This window comes from Tamandua tetradactyla, chromosome 1 (genome assembly GCF_023851605.1).
Source record: "Tamandua tetradactyla isolate mTamTet1 chromosome 1, mTamTet1.pri, whole genome shotgun sequence".
Lineage (NCBI taxonomy): Eukaryota > Metazoa > Chordata > Mammalia > Pilosa > Myrmecophagidae > Tamandua > Tamandua tetradactyla.
Genome location: NC_135327.1, coordinates 9,745,374 through 9,766,784, shown reverse-complemented (window position 1 = coordinate 9,766,784; position 21,411 = coordinate 9,745,374). Strand labels below are relative to the sequence as shown.

Below are 21,411 nucleotides of genomic sequence, written 5' to 3'. Positions count from 1 at the left end.
CATCAGTTTCTTTTCCTTCTTAAACCTGATAGAGGCATGGTCTACTGAGAGTCAAAAGGTCAGGTGTGGTCTGCAGACAAGGAGGAACCCTTGACATATATGGTCAAGTGTAAAATAAATGAAATCGTAAAATACTAGTAAATAAAGGTGGCTAGTTGTTTGATCTCTAGTCTGGACTTTTTTAAAAATGCAAGTAAAAGAAGAAAATGAACCCCTACAAAACCAGAGTACTGGAGTTTGAAATCATGTTTTGAAAATGTCAAAATCCACACTAAATAATATTAGGAAGGAAACAACACAATGGGACATATATAAACACATGTGGCAAGGAAGTCTTTAGTATAAAAAAAGTTCTTACAAATCAATAAAAAGAAAAAAATTGTTAAATGACATGAACAGAAAATACACATAAATATTTATCACCAATGGGGACAGAGGGGGTTCAACCTCACTAAAAATCAGGTACGTTCAAATTAAAATGAGATATTTAGGTTTGATGTTCAAAATAATAAAGAGAATTTAAAATGGCAATACAGAGTGCTGCTATAATGAAGGTAAATGGGCAGTTTCATGCGTTGCTGGCAGGGTTGCAAACCTCTTTCTGAGCTTATTTCTTTGCTGGAGGTCTCTCATAGGACGCTAGAAATGCTGGCACCTGACACAAAGAGCAAAGCCCTAAGAAAACAAATTCACAGACCAGCATATCAATTTTAAAAGGATAATATACCACTGTCCAGGAGAATATATTCCAGAAATTCAAGGATTATTATAATTAAGATTCTACTAACACAATTCATCTCATCCAAAGGTCGAAATTCATCTCAAAAGTTGCCAGCACGTATTTGACAAAATTCAGCATCCATTTCTGAAGGAAAAAACAATGTATCTGCGATCCAGGAAAAAAAGAGAACTTTCTTACCAGAAGAGGGACATCATGGGTCGTGTGACACTCATGTACTGAGTGCCTACCATGTGCCAGGGGGAGATGAAGCCAAGTCTCTGACCTCGTGGAGCTTACACTCTAGTGGGGGGAGACAGGTGGTAACAAATAAACAGCTAAATACAAACTTTTAAGATAGGAAGTGAGTGGTGGCTGCTCAGTGCAGGCCTTGGAGAATAGTTCATAGGCCATTTCACAGCTGCTGGTGAAAGAGTCAGGACATTCCTGTCAGAGTGGGAAGCCACGAAGGGGCGCCTGCTCAGCCCAGTACTGCTCTCTTGCTATAGAAATGCAAGCAATTAGAATCACGCAAACAAACAAACAACAACAAATAAAGCAGCATCTGAGGGTGTAAAGATGACAAAATTCTTTTGGGGAAAATATGGATGCACTTTACAAATTAAAATAGTCCCAGAACCCAAAGACTGAATTTTGCCAACAGCAAATTATCACAGTGGCTGGGGGAAATTGCATCCCCAATTACACTCGAAAATTGTGAAGAACAGGGCTGAAAAGATCCGAGATTGTTGGGTGGAAGATGGAAAGCTCCCATCCTGCCAGGGAGAAGCAGCAGCGCCAAGTTCCAAGAACAGAAACAGAGGCATTTTAAAGTGGAGACGATGTAAAACTGGTGGAGATGTCATCAGGAAAGAATCTTCCTCATGCTGACTGATCTGCACTCTTAGGAGCCTCATCTTCAGGAATATTCTTTCCCCAGGAGAACATCTCTGAAAAACCTGTCCTCCCCAGGCCACAGCTGGCTGCGCGCTGTGACAGTGATTAATGGCTCCATTATACGGATTTGTCTATTGCTCCATTCCCCGGCCGATGGGCTGTCCAGCCACCTGCCTCGGGGAGACCTGCTGTGGCGGAGGGGGGGGGCTCCCGGCTACAGCCATGTGACCTCTCTGAGAAGGTCACACCCAAACTGCACCCCAAGCCCTCGAGCCCCTCACTGTGGGGCTAACGCCTTGTGAAAGGGACGTTTGAGGAGGGGCTCTGGTTACAAGCCCAGGCCCTGGTGCTGGACCGCCCCTGGCACCGTCCCTGGCCTGAAATGGAATCAGAAGCTCCTGAGCAGATGGGGACAAGGAATTCCAGACAGAAGGGGCAGCCCGATGGGCGATGCCAAGTCATCAAGGCCTAGGGAGCTTGAGAAATGGGGAGAAACCCTGTGCAATGATGTCTGTGCGGGGGGAGCAGACCAGAATGACGGGTGCGACTCAGAGAGTTGGGGGGACTTGAAGGCAGGCCCAAGAGGATTCTGAGCTTTATGAGAGAAGCGCGGGAGGCCAACTCCAGAATTAAACCTAGGTGTGACACAAGCGTATTTTCTTTTTAGATGGAAGAACACGGTGATGATAGTGTGGACCCGTGTAAAGGGAAGACACAGAGTGAGAGAGGGAGAGAGGCTGTCAGCTGCTTGTCTCCGAGGTCAATTTGCAATGGCCTCCTTCCTTTGATAACCTGGCCAAATGCCACTTTCTCCACTGCTTTTCCTCCTCGGCAAGACCCTCATTTCACTGCATGGGACATTGGAGAGGGAGAGTCCAAGAGAATTAACAGCGAGTCCCTCACTTGTGCTGGACCAGCCTTGGCAGGTGACAGGAGGCAGGTACTGGGACTCGCTGCACATGGGAAAGTAGAAAGCAAAGGAGACCTGCCTATGGGCCCAGGTTGAGCCATGCTCAGGAAAAGCACCAGCTCCAGAAACCCACAGGCCCGGGCCTGCTGTGGCATTCACGTCCAGTGGTCCTGCCACAAGTGGTTTCTTCTCAGGGGACAAGATGCCCAAGCAAGAGTCCTTCTGGGCAGACAACGGGACACCATCCCTCATTATACTGCCCCAATTCACACACACACACACACACACACACACACACACACACACACACACACAGGATTATTTATAACACCAACAGACGTTTTCCCCTAAGTTCATGATTCCCTGTAGATGCTTGCCTCTCACAACACCCGTGTTTTGCTCTGCACAAAAAGGGGGCTAAGGAAATAGCCTGCTGTTCACACCCATTGTTCACAGCCATTTCCCCTGATCCAGGTGGGAGCCGTGGCATCTGCTCTGTTTCACAGAGGCTTCCTGGATTAGGTGTCAGCACGGATCGGCGAGCATATTCTAGCCCAGTGCTTCGCTGGCCCTAACGTGCAACTGAATCACTGATTCAGTAGATCCAGGGTGGGGCTTGCACTTTGGAGTTTCTCACACGTTCCCAGGTGACACTGATCCCCTTGGTGCATGGACCCCACTTGGCATGGTGAGGGTTTACCCAACAATAGGCTCTCAGGTGTAAGTTATTTGTATCAGTTTGAAAGTTCCACAGGACTTGTAATAAGTGACCTAGACCTAAAATTCTGTGCTGAGACTTGTCAGCCTTGTGATGTCGCTGAGCCATTTTCTAGTACTGAGTCTCAGTTCCCCATCTGTAAAATGTCTGTAGAAGACATGCAGAGCGTCTAGGCCTGGGGTGATGACTACTGATGGCTTTGGAAGAGGGGGGAAGAGGTAGAAGAGAAGGAAGAGGAAGTGGGTGGGGAGTTGTGCTATTAATTGTAATAATTTGTAGTTGTGACAATACAAGCAGAACCAGGAGCAGAAGTATCACAAATCCCACGGCAGTATCAGCAGAGTAGCAGCAGTAACAACAGCGCAGGCATAACGGTGGCACAGCAGTGACACTGGGGGGACCTCCGGTAGCATACCGGTAGTATTGGCAGGAGATATCCTATATCACGCTGGCTAAGAGTCCAGACCATGGAGTCAAATGACCTGAGTTTAAATCCTCCCTCTTCTACTCCCTAGTTGTGTGACCTCGGGAAAGTTGCAGCATGTCTGAGTCTTAGTTTCCTTGTCTATAAAATAGGGATTAAAAATATAATGGTACTTGGCCTGTAGGATGGTCTTGATGATCAAATGAGTTAATATAGGTAAAGAGGAGGGTAGATGGCAGGGGAAGGGTGCAGGTTCTTGGAGACAGACTGTGAAGGGTGCAGGTTCTTGGAGACAGACTGTGAAGGGTGCAGGTTCTTGGAGACAGACTGTGAAGGGTGCAGGTTCTTGGAGACAGACTGTGAAGGGTGCAGGTTCTTGGAGACAGACAACCTTTTCTAAGATAGACTTCTTCTCCAGGCCTGCAGGAATCTTTCTGCACCGTAGTGGGAGGAATTATACCTAGAGGAGACAGGCAGGGCCTTCCTTACTTCCCACCTTGGCACCCTGTCTGGTGGGATCTCAGGTCAAGGCTATGAGGCCTCAATAGGGCAACTGGGAAGATATAGGCTCAGCCAGGGCACACTGCCTCTTGCCTTGGCCGAGAGGAAGTAAAAGGAAGGAAATTATTCACATGAAGAATTAGCCAATGTCTTTTTTGCTCTCCTGGAGTATATCCTTTCTCTTCTCTGCCCCCCTCCCCATTTTAAAAAGACAATCAATTTTGCATTTATTCATTGGCTCAAGGGTCAGGGGAGAAATAATCTTTTATGTAGTCATTCATAAAGAAATCTCCCCTGTGGGAAGTAGCAGGAAGGCATGAGCATTGCATCCCATTTCCCCCAGCGTTCTGTTCATGGCAGAGGAGTTTAGGTCATGCAGACAAGGGAAGACTCTTGCTCAGATTTTCCTGCCATGAGCCAAGCATTGGAGGAAATAAAAGTGGAAGATGCCTTTTGGTAGAACTGACAATTGATGAAATGAAGTGTATGTTGCAGAGCTGCAAGTAGCCAGGAGCACAGTGTGAGGGAAAATGTTAGATCCACGAGTCGAGAGACTGTGACCATCAAGGAACTGGATGCCTAGGTGCCTAGAACAGGGGTAGGTGCAAAGTAGATACAGAATAAATATCTATTGACTTTATTAGGAGACTTCGATTCTTGTCCCAGCGCTGATGCCAATTTACTGTATGACTTTGAGTAGGTCACACCCCTTTTCTCGGCTTCAATTCCTTCAGCTGTTAAAGGAGGACATTGGGTTGCAAGGGATTGATGATCATTTCAAATTATATTTTCTCTCCTGATGCTTTGTTTTATTTTTACGTTATAAACTGACATTTTATCTTTGTTAATTATTCATTTGTTTATTTCCTGTCTCCCCCACTAGGCTGGAAGCTCCATGTGCAGATGTACCTTGCCATCTTGCTCAACTCAGTATTTGCAACATTTAACACAAAGCCACCCCCAATCTCTGTGCAGTAAATACCTGTTGAATGAAAGAAGCAACAGATGGCCTCTAATTTCTCATGACCATGGGGGGGCGGTATAGTGCATGGGGTCTGGGTTCTATGGGTCCTAGGCTCAGGATGCCTTCTCAATCCCACCACTTACTAGTTGCATGACCTTCTGCAAGTTGCTTAGCTCCCCGAGGCTTAGTTTCCTCCTATATAGAATGGCGATATTAATGGTATCCACCTCATAGGATTGTGGGAAGATTAAATCATTCCCACAAAGCTCTTATACTACTCCTGGCATATAGTAAGCACTTAGTACTTTTCAGCTATTATTATAACAGGACTGTACTCATTTAATGATCATCTAGGTCATTTAGAGAAAAAAAAAGTCCTTGTGCCTCCAGACATGAGTTGCCAGTTGTGACCTCAAGTCAACGTGCTCTAGCAAGTCTCCACAGTGACCATTCTCCACTCTGGGCTTCTCTTGTACCGCACACACCTCCATTACTACACTCAGGACCCCACATTACCTGTTCTCTGTGCATGCCTTTGCCTCTGCCTTTAGACTCTAATTTTTTCAGAATGTCAGACCTCCTTTGTCTTCTGTTCAGCCATTCCTGCCTCACTGTTTATGTTCTAGTCAAGCGCCTCTGGGCCTTGGCATATGCTGTTCCTCCTGTCTGTAGGGCACTTCCCACTTTTCTCCAACTGACTAATGCCCAGTTATTGTTCAAGATTCAGGTCAGGCCTCCTTTATTGAAGGAAGATTTTCTTTGACTTTTCAGACTGGTGAAACAAATGGCAAAGTTATATTCATTTCATGATAGAAACATGGAAATCCCAAATGTCTCATCAAGACAAAAAAAATGATAGAAAAGAAACACTAGTGGGAGTGCTTTGGCATTGCTCAGCTGACGAAGATACACAAATCACACCATCCTGTGGGAGACCCAAATTTAGGGCACCCATAGTCTTGCTCCCTAGAGCCTCTTAATTATGCCATTCCTAAAGCAGTCCAAGTGGACAGCTGAAGCATGCTCTCTTGCTCCCTCACTTCTCCATGTTCCCAAAGAGAAACTGATATGCTAGGTACTGCCTTTCTCAGCCTTGCCTCATGCAGGGTGATTGGGAAAATGAAACAACCTAGCTGAGGCTTGACGTCCCTAACTTGTAATTTCAAGGTAATTTGAACACCCTTCCTCTTGGGGATAGATGGAAAAGGTAAAGTCTCCTCAAATCAGTGTGTGGAGCTCAATGAAGAATTAAGGTGTCCCCTTGCCTTACTCTAAAGCCCATGTGAGACCAGCAGAATAATCAATCTCACAATTCTGTAAAGCTGATTGGAACATGATTACAAAGCCGGCTGGAGCATTCCGTCTGGGTTTTCAAAGGGCCTGTTGCAGAGTATCCTTTCATAAAGCATGTATCTGGCTATCCACAGCACTTCCACCAAAACCAAGGCTTCCCGCCCCCTAGGGTTTAGTTCCTGGCTCCCCTGAGTTCTAGGACCAATTCTGCCCAAGGCCTGCAGCGTGAGTGTGTATGGTCAGTGGTCCACTAAGAACTTAGGCCAAATTTCAGCAGATAGACTATACTACTGCAGGCTGAATAATAGAATCTTTAGACTTAAATGTTGTCCTCTGCTTGTCTCCTGCCTCAGTTTCCCTCCCCTACTCTCTAGCTCCCTGCTGCTGGGCCTGGATCCCTGCCCTGAATCAGTCCACCATCTCCTCCAGGTGATAGAGCTATTCCCTAAAGTGACTCATCTCCTGGTTTTGAGATGCAAAAGCACTGATGGGAAAGCTGAGAAGAGATCAGATTTAGCCCACATCTATCATGCTTCCTTGGAAACTGAACAAACATCCTTTCTTTCTTGGATTCCTCATTTCTCTTAGTCTCAGATCTTCCTAGGCTGATTGCTTCCAGATGGTTCCCCGTCTCATAAGCCCCTGGGTTGAGGGTCTGTGAAACTGGGGCCAGATACCTGGGGACTTGGTGCAGAGCATGGGTTTCCCTCCTGGAAGTGGTCACAGGACAAGCTGCAGCAAAGCTCCAGGAGAAAGTGGGGGAGGGGAGACAGGATGCGGCCACTTGACTCTATGGCTCTGGTACTGTCTGTCAGAGCACCCATCATGCTCTGCCTTGAGTTCGTTTGTTGTCTGTTTCCCCCATTGGTCTCTGAGGGGCTAATTCGTCTTGATAATAGAGATTACATTGGCTGGCTCATAGGAGGGGCCTTGCCCCTAGATATCCCCTTTTTTCCTGGCATCCTCCTCCATGATGCTCTCCACCTAGCCGAAGGAATCTGTCCTTCTGAAAGCCATCCGTTATACCCAGTTCCAAGATTGCTTCACCTTCCCCACAAGAACCCATGGGAGGGTGAAAGTGACTTTCAAGCCAAGTGACTTTCAGGGATTCAGAAGCAGTCTGCCAATAATGTACCAAGCACCATGGTAGGTTGCTATGTCCGTGATGCCTTTGAAGTTAGATGTTGCAGAAATGGTTTATGTTGACCAATGAAACGTGAGCAGAAGTGGCCGGTTATATCCAGGCAGAAGCTTAGGAGCCAGAGCCCAAGTCACCATTTTCTCCCCTGTGCCCTCCGGCGTGATGACTGACCATGTGTTGGGTCCTAATGAGCACCTCTGAGCCCCTGATAACTGATGATAGATATGTATTTTAGCCAGGGGATACACTTTTGGTGTTTTAATCATGAAGTATGGGTGAGAGAAAAACTTTTGACATTCTGATGTTGTTTTTTTTTTTTTTGTATGCTGTATGGTGGGGTCAAGTTTCATTATTTTTCCATGTGAGTATCCTGTTATTGCAGCACCATTTCTTGAATTTTTGTTTGTTTTTTTGGGAAGTGCATGGACTGGGAATCAAACCCAGATCTCTTACTTGGCAGGCAAGAATTCTACCGCTGAACTATCCTTGCACCCCTGATGTTTAAATTTTAAATTATGTGTTTTACTTGTTAATGTAGTATAACCTAGCTTTACCTGATTAATACAGTGCTCAATAAATGCTTCAGGGAGAGTGAGAGGGAGGGAGGGAGGGAGGAGTGGGGCAAAAGAGGGAGAGAAGGGGGAAGGAACGAAGGGAGGAAGGGAAGAAATAAGTAATTAGATTAGCTCTCCATTCTCTGGGGTTTGGCTTACAACTTACATAGCCGGGAATTAGGGTTCCTCCTTACTTGGCTCCCTTCAATTTCCAACAGTCTGAGAACCTGAGGCTCAGACACAAAATGCATGCCTCCTTTTTGTACTAAAGGAAATTCTGCTTCCAAATCTAATCTGTATCTAGCAATATTTATAGGGAAAGGTGACAGAGAAATGAGGCAGGAAACAAAGCAATTGTGACATTTCTGGTAATATATCCAAGCCATAAAGATTTCATTAGATTTCTTAACACATCGCTAATGAAAAATAAGGCCTTTCCTATTTTACCTATTTTCTGAACATTAGAATCAACTTGGCTTTCCAAGCTTTGCACCCCATTTACATTAATTAGAAAGTTCCATATTAAGGAAAGCTTTTAATGGGCTGTTATTGCAGATGATTTCACTGGTGAGCTGCATTGTTCTGTTTAATAGCACATAAAATGGTATCTATAGAGCAGTTGCTGATAAAATTGAAATTTTGATGGACTCTGTGGCTGAGCTGGCCTTTTCTGGGAGGCTTGGGTTCAGAAAGAGTCTCCTACTGGGGGAAATGGCTCTTCTCTTTCCTTGGACTAGAGCCAGTTTTAAAGTGCCCAGATGTTTCTTACCCCAGGAGAAGTCCACACTGCCTCCTGCCTGGGTAAGCCATCGGCAGACTGCTTCTGGATCCCTGCAAGACACTTGGAAAAATATCTTGTACCCGTTTGAAACCATTGTGCACCGCAGAAAGCTATGCTCTTTAATCCCCATTCAATATTGTTGGGTGGGATCTTTTTTATTAATTTGTTTCCATAGAGATAAGACCCACCCAATTATAGGCGGGACCTTTTGATTAGGTGGTTTCCATGGAGATGTATCTCCACCCATTCAAGGTGGGTCTTTATCTGCCTACTGGAGTCCATTTTGGAAAGAGCAGACAGAAGCACAGAGCCAACACAAGACCCAGACATTTGGAGATGCAGAAGGACAACACCCCCAGGGAAGCTGTTTGAAACGAACAGCTAAAGGACCAGCAGACACCAGTCACATGTTTTTCCAGCTGATAGAGGTGTTCCTTGTCCATTGGCCTTTCTTGAGTCAAGGTATCCTTCTCTGGATGCCTTAGTTTGGACATTTTTATAGCCTTAGTACTGTAAACTTGTGACTTAATAAAAATAAAATAAATAAATTCCCTTTATAAAAGTTGTTCCATTTTTAGGGAGGGCCGCGGTGGCTCAGCGGGCAAAGTGCTTGCCTGCTATGCCGGAGGACCTCGGTTCGATTCCCGGCCCCAGCCCATGTAACAAAAACGGAGAAACAGAATACAATAAAACAAGAAAATGTTTAAAAATGTTTCCCTTTCTTCCTTCCTTCCTTCCTTCTATCCTTCCTTCCTTCTCTCTGTCTTTCCTTTAAAAAAAAAAAAAAAAAAAAAAAAAAAAAAAAAAAAAGTTGTTCCATTTCTGGTATATGACATTCTGGCAGCTTTAGCAAACTGAAACATATCTCATGGGTCCTTGGGCACAAGCTGGACTGGGATCTAAGGGGGACATTATAAGAGGACAGATTGCCTGGGCCAGGTGGAGAGGTCATGGAGGTGAGTCCCAGGTCTGTTCAGGAAAAGAGGGAGGCAGGCTTTGGAGATGTCTATAGGCAAAGATTAGAGCACAAAATACTTGAACCATCAAAAATTGGTGTTTCTGGATCTTAGAAAGAGGTCACAAAGGGGGGGACAAGGCAAACAAAAGAATGTCCATACATAATGGCAACCAACTGTACTGAGGGAGAGGTGGGTGGAGGTGAGGGGCAGAGGGGCTATCATGCTAGGAGGAGCTAGAATGTGGTGATATGGCACCCACATGAAGTCCTGCAGGATAGCAGGACTTCCAGTTGTTTCTGTCCCTGCCCATGGCACATGTAAGTGATCCCCATAGGTATCCACCATGTCTCCTGAAACTTTTTCTTGGTCCAGGATTACAGCTCCATATTATCAATGGGGTCCCCTAGTCCTTTGGTACTGATTCAGGAGGCAGTGTGGTGTGGGGTTTAGGCATTTAAGCACTGGAATCAATTATGTCTGGATTCAAATCCCAGCTGTCTTGCTCAAAACAGCTGTGTGTTCTTGGCCAAGTCAGTTAATTTCTCTGAATGTCAATTTTCTCAACAAAAAATGCATCTGCCTCATAGAGTTTTTGGAATGATTAACAAAGTTATGCACATAAAGCATTCAGTGCAATTCCTGATATCTAAAATCAATACCTGTGAGTGGATGTAAGTGTACTTAATTAAATCTGAGCGCTTTATTTTTAGGACACTGGCGATTGGACAGACCATAGGACATCTGAACTATAGCTAGTCTGAAGACCAAAGGGGCAATGATAGAGAGAGGGAATAGGGGGCCTCAGACCTGAGTGGTCCATGGATGATGCCTTCAGCAGAGATATTCAAGGTTAGACATTCTGGCTCCCTTAGTGCCTCGATCAGATGGTGTATTAGTTTGTTAAACTCCTGGAATGCAATATACCAGAAATGGAGCAGCTTTTAAAAATGGAATTTAATAAGTTACACGTTTACAGATGTAAGGCTATAAACATGTCCTAACTCAGGCATCCAGAGAAAGGAACCTTGGCTCAAGGAAGGCTGCTCTGGAAGGCTCATGGCTGGTGCCTGCTGGTCCTTGTCCCCAGTTGTGTTGCTGCCAGCTTCAGATGCTAGTGGGTTCTCCTTTAAGCATCTGTGGGCCTTCACTTAGCCACTCCGGGACAACACCTGGGTTTCATCTCTTAGCTTAGCATCTGCTGGGGTTGGAGGTCTCTCCTCTTCAGGTTCTGGCCATTTCCATGAGTCCTCGCTTTACACTTGGGCTATTGCTGTCTTGATCTCTAAACGTCTACATTGCTCTTAGGTTTCAGTCGTTTCTGAACTTTCTCCAAAATGTTTTTCCCTTTTAAAGGATTCCAGAAAACTAATCAAGACTCACTTGAATGGGTGGAGTCACATCTAATCAAAAGGTCACACCCACAGTTGGTCGCACCACACCCCTGTGGGGTGGAGATAACCTAATCAAAGCTTCCGCCCTGCAGGATTAAAAGAAACAGCTGCCCCCACAAGATAGGTTCAGGATTAAAACATGGCTTTTCTGGGACACATAATAGCTTCAAAGTGGCACAGATGGTATAATCTGGGATTCACGTGACTGGGCAGCACCGTGAGTTCATGCAGTTCTCTTCCTGGCACGTTGGCAGAAGGATGCTGTTAGCTGAGATAGCCCCAAGGCAGCTTCTGGCACATCCGGGAGGACAGGCGGGTGGTTGAACAGTTGGGCCCATAGGTCCAGGGAGTCCAGGGACTCCAGGGAGGACATCCAGTCTCGGGCCTTTGATCCTGACATCCCTGTGTGATGTGACCACCATGATATTCCTATGTGACAAAGAGCAAGATGCAAGAGGTCATAGGAACAAGAACCTTGGAGGGACGGAGAATTTTGTGGATGATAGAAGCAGGCTTTAAAGGAGTTCTGTGTCAGCTATTTCATAAATGTCCACTGTTTTTGAAAGTGTTAGAATATATGGGATTAATAAATGTTTACCAGGTAGAGAAAGCAGCACCTGCATGGGCGAGTGAGATAAGGCTACGGGATGTCAGAGCACTCTGTGGGATAGAATCGGTGCCGTGGCTGAGGAAGAGTTTGTGTTTCAGCACAGGAAGTCCCAGTACAGGGTCAGAGGGAAGGGGGTTATATGCCGCTAACAGGTGAGCAGCAGTTCCCTCGGCTAGGCCCTCCAAGTAGCATATGGAGCTGTATCCTGATGCTTTAAAATATCTTACTCTCACATTGCTTTGGAGATCCCAGGTAGACCATGATTACCTGGAAAGGTGTCCTGGAGCAGAGGGCAGAAGGAAGAGGGGGAAGGAAAAACGGAAGAGGAGGGAGGTAAATCATTCATGGGCTGATATGAATACAGTTTCAAAACTGATTTACATATTCAAGTCAAGTGGAGGTGGCACTACAGTACAGTGGCTACACATATATGCTCTGGAATCAGACTTTGCCTCTGTCGCTATCATAGAGTTGTGTCAAGAATTACATGAGAGAGCACTCTTAAAATCCTTAAAGCCTTGTTGGGTATGCACTAAGAACTCAATAATGCTAGCTGCTATTACTGTTATAATAGGAAAATATAGGAGTAGATGTAAACAAATTTTATTTGTTCTTATTCTCACCACAATAGCATGCTTAGATTGAAGGTCCACCATACTACTAGGATACATTTGGGTTTCGTTTTAGGTGTGGCCCTGGAAAGCCACAGCAGATCCTGATTAGGGGAACAAAGTGGTGAGAAGTTTGGACATCATGTCACCCAAGCAATAAGTGGAAGAATTCTCTGAGAAGAGGACATTTCATGGCTACATGATTGTGTTGGTTTGAAAGGATGTATGTTCTCTAGAAAAGCCATGTTTTAATCAAAATCCCATTCATAAAGGTAGAATAATCTCTATTCAATACTGTATGCTCGAAACTGTAATCAGATCATCTCCCTGGAGATGTGATTTAATCAAGAAAGACTGCTAAGCTGAATTAGATGACAACATGTCTCCACCCTTGTGGGTGCGTCTTGAGAAGTTTCTGGAGTCCTTTAAAAAAGGAAACATTTTGGAGAATGAAGAGATTCGGAGAGAGCAGAGAATGCTGCAGCACCACAAAGCAGAGTCCACGAGCCAGCGACCTTTGGAGATGAAGAAGGAAAACACCTCCCGGGGAGCTTCATGAAACTGGAATCCAGGAGAGAAAGTTAGCAGATGATGCCGTGTTCGCCGTGTGCCCTTCCAGCTGAGAGAGAAACCCTAACTGTGTTCACCATGTGCCTTCTCACTTGAGAGAGAGAGACCCTGAACTTCACTGGCCTTCTTGAATCAAGGTATCCTTCCCTGGATGGATGCCTTAGATTGGACAATTCTATAGACTTGTTTTAATTGGGACATTTTCTTGGCCTTAGAACTGTAAACTCGCAACTCATTAAATTCCCCCTTTTTAAAGCTGTTCCATTTCTGGTATATTGCATTCCGGCAGCTAGCAAACTAGAACAACAATCTTGGCTGCAGTCTAGTAATCAGATGGCAGTCCAGTTGACAAGGAATCATATGCAACCCTTCACAGGAGGCTCACTGGATTGAAGGGGTAGAGAGGTAGAAATGACAAAGCGAGAAAGTTGAACTGTCCATATTTCCATGACTCAGCCCTGGGTCTAACACAGGAACATGGTCAGAACCACCTTGGTGCCCCACAATGTTGTGAGCCCCCATCACTTTGGGGATTCAAACTAAATCTGGATTCATTCATCAAATGCTTATGGAACATGGGCCAGTGTACATCAAATGCTTATGGAACATGGGCCAGTGTACAGTCAGTGATAATAGCTGGGAACGTCAGTGTTAATAAGATGAGATATGTCATAGATATGTCAATGAAATATAACACAGGCCTGGGTAGAAATGTGTACAAGTTTGGGTCAAAACAAAGAGGTAATGGAGAGGGGAGAAGTACCAGTGGGAGGTCAGAAGATGCTCTGGAAAGTGGCTGGATTTTGAGGATGACTAGTAGGATTCTGAGGTTGGACAAGAGTGGGGGAGGGGAATGAATCTCTATCCAAGAAAACAACATCTTAAAAAGCCTGGTGAGATAAAGCCCCTGCAGCATTTAGGACTCTGTGTGTGGTTGGGCATTGCTGAAGTGATGAGGCTGGAAGGTGAGCCAGCATCCTATTTTGGAGTCTAAATTTTAAGAGATTGTAGGAGCAATAAAAGGTATTAGCAGTGGCAATGACATGGTTAGATTTAGTGTTTGGCTATGTTGTCTAACTGCAAAACTATTGCAAGAATCCAAGGAAGAAATTATGGTGGCCTAAGACATAGAGGTAAAATGGAAGGAATTTGGTGATCCTTTGGATTTAGGAGGCAGAGATGATGACAAGGCAGGTCCCACATTTCTAGGGAATAATCTTTTAGGGATGCTAAAAAGGAGTTGGACTAGATAACCTAAAGGAAAAAGGGAACTTTCATTTATTGGACATCTACCAGACAGTGCTATAACCTTACATATCTTCATAATGACCTTGCAAAGTAAGAATTACTGTCTTCATTACAAATGATGAAACTGAAACTGTTTTATGTGCCCAAGATTATAGAGTTAGAGCCAAATTTGACCCTAAAGTACATGAATTTCAAAACCCTGTTTTTCCCACTAAATCCTTAGTTCCTTTTTTACTCATGATGTCAGAATTCTAAATACCCAAGCTAATTCTTGTTTGTTCCAAACTGAAATAGGGCAAGTCTTGGTGGAAACAATCTGACTTTATACCCAGTCAGGTTACATACTCTCTCCACATTAAACATATTCATACAGAGGATAAACAATGCCTATAAATATCTTTCCAATAAAAGCAAGGCCTTGTATTTCAGAGTGATAATACCTGCTTCGGGCAGTGATATAAACCAGCAGGCTGAAGGCCAAACAACTTTAGCCAGCCCAGGGATTCAATAAGTTAAAATACATTATGGAAGAGAGCTTCAGGCCAAACCTGTTTTCTCCTTGGCAATTATATGGAGACACCTTATTTAGCACAGGCACATTGGGTACAGGGGGTGGAAATTCTGTTTAAAGGGGCACTAACAAGCCATCCAGGCAAGAGTCTGATCTCTATTTAAATCAGAGAATTAGAATTTGGTAACCAGGTTTTTTTTTTTCCTGTTTTATTTTATTTTTTGAAAATATCTGTCATCAAAGCTCTCATGAATATACTTGTTCTCCCTCCTGAAATGCACCCTACCTCTGACAACATTTCTTTTGGAAACGTGCACGAGGGCAGTGGTTCTTTCCCAGGGGAAACTTTGTCTTTCAGAAAATATTTGGCAATGTCTGGAGATGATTTTGCCTTGAAATAATTTTGCCACACTTGGGAAGGGGGCATTTAGTGAGCAGAGGCCAGCGTGGTTGCAAACCATCCCCAAATACACAGGCCAGCCCTGCAACAAAGAATTACCCAGACCAAAATGTGATTAGTGCTGAGGTTGAGAAACCCTGCTGGAGGTCCGTCCCTGATTCTCAAAATAAGTTCAGTCTCCTTGATATGTGTTCATAGCAACTCATCCAGTTTTATGATGACATCTTTTTGTGTCTATTCATCTAATAGCTTTCTCCCCTACTGGATTGCAAAATCTAGGGGGGCAGGGACCACCCTTCCCATTATAGCCTCCATAGCTAATACTGGGTCTGGTACCTGGTAGGTGATTGATAAAAAGTTAACGAATGAGCCAATGCCAAATGAAAGATGTAATGCAATCAACTGGTGTGCTATGCCTCTGAGATGATCCACACTTCCACCACTTCAGTTGAAATAAGTCATTGAAAAGCATAAATGGATTAATTATTTGATTAATCAATTAATTATAAAGCATAAACCAGGAGCCTGGTGCTATGAACACATGTGTAGCTAGCCCTGTGGCAGCCAGCCTCCGAGATGGCCCCTCTGAGGCTCCTCCTAGCATGCCCATCCTCCCATCCCATCGTAACTTCTTTCGTTTTCTTGGCTCATGCACGGTGGTCAAAGCCATCTGCTGTGCTGTGGGAAGAGGAGCCCAAGGTGAGGAGCTGAGGCCTTCGGCCAGCAGCCATGCAATGCAACTGTCTTGGAAGTGGAGCCTCCGGCCCCGGCTGAGCCTTCAGATGCGGCAGCCCCAGCCAATATCTGAACTGCCATCTCTAGAGAGGCCCTGAGCCAGAACCACACTCAGCTGAGCCACCCCCAGATTCCCGACCCTCAGAAATTGTGTGAGTAAGGGCTGTTTGTTTCATGAAAAAATAATAATAATAATAAGCAAAGAGCAGGGTGTGCTCAAGTGGTGACCAGGATACTGCATGTGGGATAAGAAACTGGGTCATGTAGCCAGGCCTGAGTGTGAAAACTTCTTTTGTTTAGATTTACTCCTACATTATAGTCAGCCTTGAGCAGGTTACTTAGCTGAGTTATTGGCATCACTTTAAAGATAAATACTCACTTTTAGTGTCACATTTAGAATTAAAATGAATAATATGTTGTGGGGTGAGGTATGAATATATTTGGTGTTTTTTCGGAGGGAAGTAGGAAGGGGGTTACCGTGATCTCTTAAAATGAGAATTAAAAGGTCAATGTTGTCTCCTTAATTGTGAGTTCTGAGCGCCCTCGCCCCGAGGCGAGCTTGCTTTGCAGACCCCTTAACTGCACCTCACAGAGAAGGGCGGGGTGAGGCTTCTGTGGCTCCGTGGGGACAGGAGCGGGTGTGGCTTCACCCCAGCACCAAGGGAGAAGCCCGGGAGGCTGCAGGTCACCTGGGTGCAGGGACAGACCTGGATCCCCGCGGGTGGGAGGGAGTCAGTCTGAGCACCTGGCATACAGCCCCAGGTACAGCCTGGCCAGCGTCCCTGATGCCCGTGTGGAGAGGTGGCCGTGGGTCCCCCCCCCCCCACTGCCAGGCATCCAGGGCACCACAGAGACAACCTGGAATAAAGCCCAGAGGCTCCTCGCAGACCTTCCTGTCGTGAGTGACTCAGCCTGGCGTTCTTTTAGCCCCTAAATGCTGGGGGGAGGGAAGGCGAACGGGACTGGGCTTGGATGATCTGCTGTCCACGCGCAGGAGGTGGAGATGCCTCGGTCAATTCTGAAAAGTAGAAGAAACCTCATCTGTCTGACACACAAGTTGAAAACAAATTTGAATGATCTGGCACACAGAGTTCAATGCCACTAGGTTTGTTTTTCTTTAAGATGGAGAATCCTAATTGTCTGATGCCCCACACATGCCAGCCACAGATTGCCAAGAGCCCCACCGGGCTCCTGGTCCCTTTCCTTCCTGCTGACCTCGCACCACCCAATGTCCTATTCCAGCCAGCTGCCCCCTGCACTCCCTTGCTTCCCACTGGGGTCCCATCCCACTCAGGCCTGGTGCCCCCTCTGTATACTGCCCCTCGTGTTCCAACCGAGGCCCCCTTACTTGAGCCCATTCAGTTCGAACACAGACACACGTTTCTTTCTCCACTTTTTCTCAGACTTGGCATGAAAATGTCTTCATTACCTCCCCCTCTTCTAGCTGCGAGTCACCTAAGGACCTCAAAGGGCTCTTAGCATATATCAAGGGAAAGAAGAAAAAGTAAAATAACATGTTTTGTTAACAAAAGAGAGGTGACATTTCCTCTGGTGGAGGGTGTTTATTTTACTAATATTTTATTCTGATGCTTTTTTTTTTTTAAAAAAATCCACTTCATTTTTCTTGCTTTAACTTATTTATCTCTTTTTAAAAAAATGACTGCCATTTTGCAGCCATCAACAGTTGAATTGGCATGGTAAGAAGTGAGGGGCTAGAGAGTCAGATGGAAATAGATTTTGTTTCCAGAAGAAATTGCAACATAATTACAGTTGTTTAGTTCTTTCCATATCCCTAGAGATTCATGGATTTTCAAAACATATCTTTGGGCAAAAAACCTGCATGGGCCCTGGAAACTAGGAGTGGGTATTGCCCATGTGCATTCAGAGGTGATGCAGAGGGAATAGGGTTGAAAGGGACCTGTGTGGCAAATTTATTCTAGCCGGTCCTGCTATAAAGCTTAGTTTGGAAATGCAAACGTATTGCAATATGATTGACATATTAGGGAACGATTTGAGCACAATGTCAATTTTGTGCTTGCTATGTGTGATTTTGTGAGAACCAGCAGGTGAATGCAGAAAACTGCACCCAGCTGAACTGAGCTGCACGGAAGTACATAAAACACATACACCTCAGGTAGCTGCCCCCTCAGGGCACTGGGTGTTACAAGCCACACACATTTATCCGGTGTAAAACATTTTCTCGGATTTCTGAAAACCTCTCATGACTTCCTAATATCTCACGAGCCACAGCCTTTCTGATGCCCACTTGCACAAGCAAACTTCAAGTCTTTTACAGGTCAAGTCCCACATTTATTGAAGTATTTATGTCTTAACGTTTAGCAAGTAAAATTCTGCTGTTGTTTTTTAATGTTACTGATAAAGTAGTAAGTGTTATGTCCCTAACCCCTTTTTGCCCACCAGCCCTGTGGCTCTTTTGTGCATTTTCACGTGGCATGGCATGCATATGCCCTGGGATGCCAGAACTGACTGTATCCCCAAGTGCAGGGAATTTAAAGGGGTTGATAGTGACAAAATCCCAGTGGAATGGACAGGAAAGATGAGTTAAGGATACAACCTACAGAATATCCTGCATGGCAGAGACATTGCCAACTGAATAAGCAGGAAGAGGAAAATAAACCAACCTATGAAGATATTACAAGTCTTTTATTATTATTGTTTTTTAATTACACTATCCAAAGTTGGAACAAGGACATGAAAATGGGTACAATGCTGGTAGTAAATCTGGCAATACACCCTTAAAAACCATAAGGGTGATTAACCTTATATTGTTCTCAGAACATATATGTATTGCCTATGCAATATCCATCTTCCTCTCTCCCCACCCTTCATCCATTCCGGTATGGGTGTATGGATTGGTATGACCGATCTTTCTCTTTTCTCTATTTGGCCATGACATCTCTGAGAAGGACGCTGTTCGCATCTCAGAGATAAACACTGAATAATCTCAGCCAAGCTTCATAACATTTCCTTCATCAGTGATTGATTTAGAGATGAGCATGTGACCAAGTTCCAATGAATGTGAGAAAAAAATTACTTTGTGCTCCTTGGAACATTTACTTACATACATAGATACTCTTAAGAAGAGATATTGTCATGTCCACATGTGAAGTGTGAGATCTTGGCAGCTATGAGGATAGCTTGCCTAAGGGACAAAGCTGACAAATAGGTTAACAGCATAAAAATCTGGATCCATGATATTGCTTTTGAAATGATGAATTAAGCAATTCTGATGCTTAGAATATCTTAGCATGTTTTGTTATATGACAATACATTTTCCATATTGTCTAAGCCATTTAGAGTTGACTTCTTAGTAGCCAAAAGTGTCCTGATTATTATATCATTCATTTAGCAATGTTAAATTCAAAATAAAAAATGAAAAAATATAAGCTAATGTTGATATAATGGGTAATTCATTGAACCATTATTTATAAGAATGAACAAAGAAAAATCTAAATGTCTGAGATTAAGAAATTGCTACATAGTCTGAGTCCATTTTATAGCATTCTTTGAAACCATTAAAATTATGATAAAAATAAATCATGATATTTAAATAAAACCATAATTGATACTGGAAAATGTTCAAAATATTCTTGCCCCCTCTTACTTTATTGAACTAATATTTTCTAAAGTTTAACCCTGATAGTGTCCAACTTTTCCACCTACAACTTTCCAGTCTTCTGAACAACTTTAAGGAAAATGCTGATTCCTGCTAACTGGTATCATTGTGATTCCTGCCCACTAACCTCAAGTGGTCCTTCAGTATTTCCTGGAGATCCTTTCCCATTTCCTTATTCAGTCTCTTTACCAAACTATTTGTTACTTATAGTCTCCTGAAACCTCCAATACCTCCATATTCTCCTCACTCTTCACTGCTAACTCTGCTTTCCATTCCCCTAAGAAAATGGAAGTTCCATGGCTCTATCCAGGACCTGTGCCAATTTATCAGCCTCAACCCCATATACTTTGCCTCCCCGTCTGTTTCTATGGAAGAACAGCCTAGCCTATGTCTTATCTAAGGCCAACACTTCCACATATGTGTGGGAGCCCATCTCCTCCAACCAAAAGACATTGCAACAGCAGAGTCCACCCTCATTGGGATTAATTTTTCTTTTTCCACTGGATCATTCCCGTCAACTGCAATATCTCTCCCATCTTTAAAAATACATAGATCTCCCACCATTTTTGAACATGGAACACCTCCAACTGTCATCTAATTTCTCTGCCTCCCTCTGTACTCACTCTATTTCAAACTCCTCTTATCCTGTTTTTCCTTGAACATATTTAACTCTTATTTCAGCATCCACCATTCTGTGGAAACTGCTTGTTAAGCCATAAATGACCTCTATATTGTTGAATCCAATGGTTAACGGTTTTATCTTATCAGATCTATCAATAGCATTTGACACAATTGATCGCTCTCTCCTTGAAATACTTTCTTCACTTGGCTTTCTGGGCCACATTCTCTTTTGGTTTTTCTCCTTCCTCATTGGCTGATCTTTCTCAGTCTCATTTGCTGACTCTGCCTCTTCTTCCCCAACTCCAAGTTCCAGGTGTCTAATTTGTCTACATTAACACCCTATTATCCTCCAGTTTCAAAGTTGTAAATTCCATTGATAGGCTGACCTCTCAATTAAGATCTCCACCCTACACTTCATCCATAATCTGCAGACTTGTATGTCCAACTCCTTATTTTATATCTTATCCAAAATACCTAATGCCCCAAACCTAAATCCTATTTTTTTTCCTGAAAACTGCTCCTTCCACTGTCTTTCCCATCTCAGTTAATGGCAAATCAATAGTTCTGTTTCCTTGGAGTCATTCTTGATTACTCTCTTTCATTCACACCTGAAATATATTAGAATTCTGTCATTTCTCATCACTCCATCCTACCTTGGTCCACGTTTCCATTCTCTTTCATTTGTATCATGGCAGATGCCTCCTAACCAGTATCCCTGCCCCCATCCTGTCCTCCTTCAGTCTATTTTCAACAGAGTAGACAGAGATCCTTTTACACAACAAATCAAATCTTTTTTCCACTTTTTCCCTCATACACTCTGTTACAACTACACTAGTCTTATTATTTTTGGAATATGCCAGCCATGCTCCTCCATGAGGAGTTTTGCATTTGCTGCTCCTCTGCCTGGAGCAGTTATCCTTCAGATGAACATTAGCCTTCTACTGGGTCTCTGGTCAAATGCCACCTTTGCATCCAGACTTTCCCACTAGATTTGAAATAAATCCCCACACATACACCCAGTGCACCTTATCCTCTTTATTCTGCTTTATTTCTTCCTATAGTTTTATCACCATTGGATAAACTGTATATTTAATTTTTATGTATTATCTGTCTCCACTAGAATGTAAGCTCCATGAGAACAGAGATTTTATCTATTTTTCCACTAGTGCCTAGAACATCTAAGAAAACGGAGTTTGGAGACTGTAGTTAACTTTCTC

General features: G+C 44.0%; 1 protein-coding gene and 1 long non-coding RNA gene across 18 annotated transcripts in view; one reads left to right on the top strand and one right to left on the bottom strand.

Moving 5' to 3' along the window:
• Window positions 1-21,411, bottom strand: part of PTPRT (protein tyrosine phosphatase receptor type T) — a 1,205,819-nt gene that overhangs the window by 310,757 nt on the left and 873,651 nt on the right. The gene's annotated exons all lie outside the window — the stretch shown is intronic.
• Window positions 16,576-21,411, top strand: part of LOC143690556 (uncharacterized) — a 122,087-nt gene continuing 117,251 nt past the window's right edge. For 7 of the 8 annotated variants that reach the window (XR_013179156.1, XR_013179154.1, XR_013179151.1 and 4 more), the window contains exon 1: window positions 16,576-17,041. This is a non-coding gene — a long non-coding RNA (uncharacterized LOC143690556). The remainder of the gene's footprint in view (window positions 17,042-21,411) is intronic. The other variant, XR_013179157.1, reaches the window with a different exon arrangement.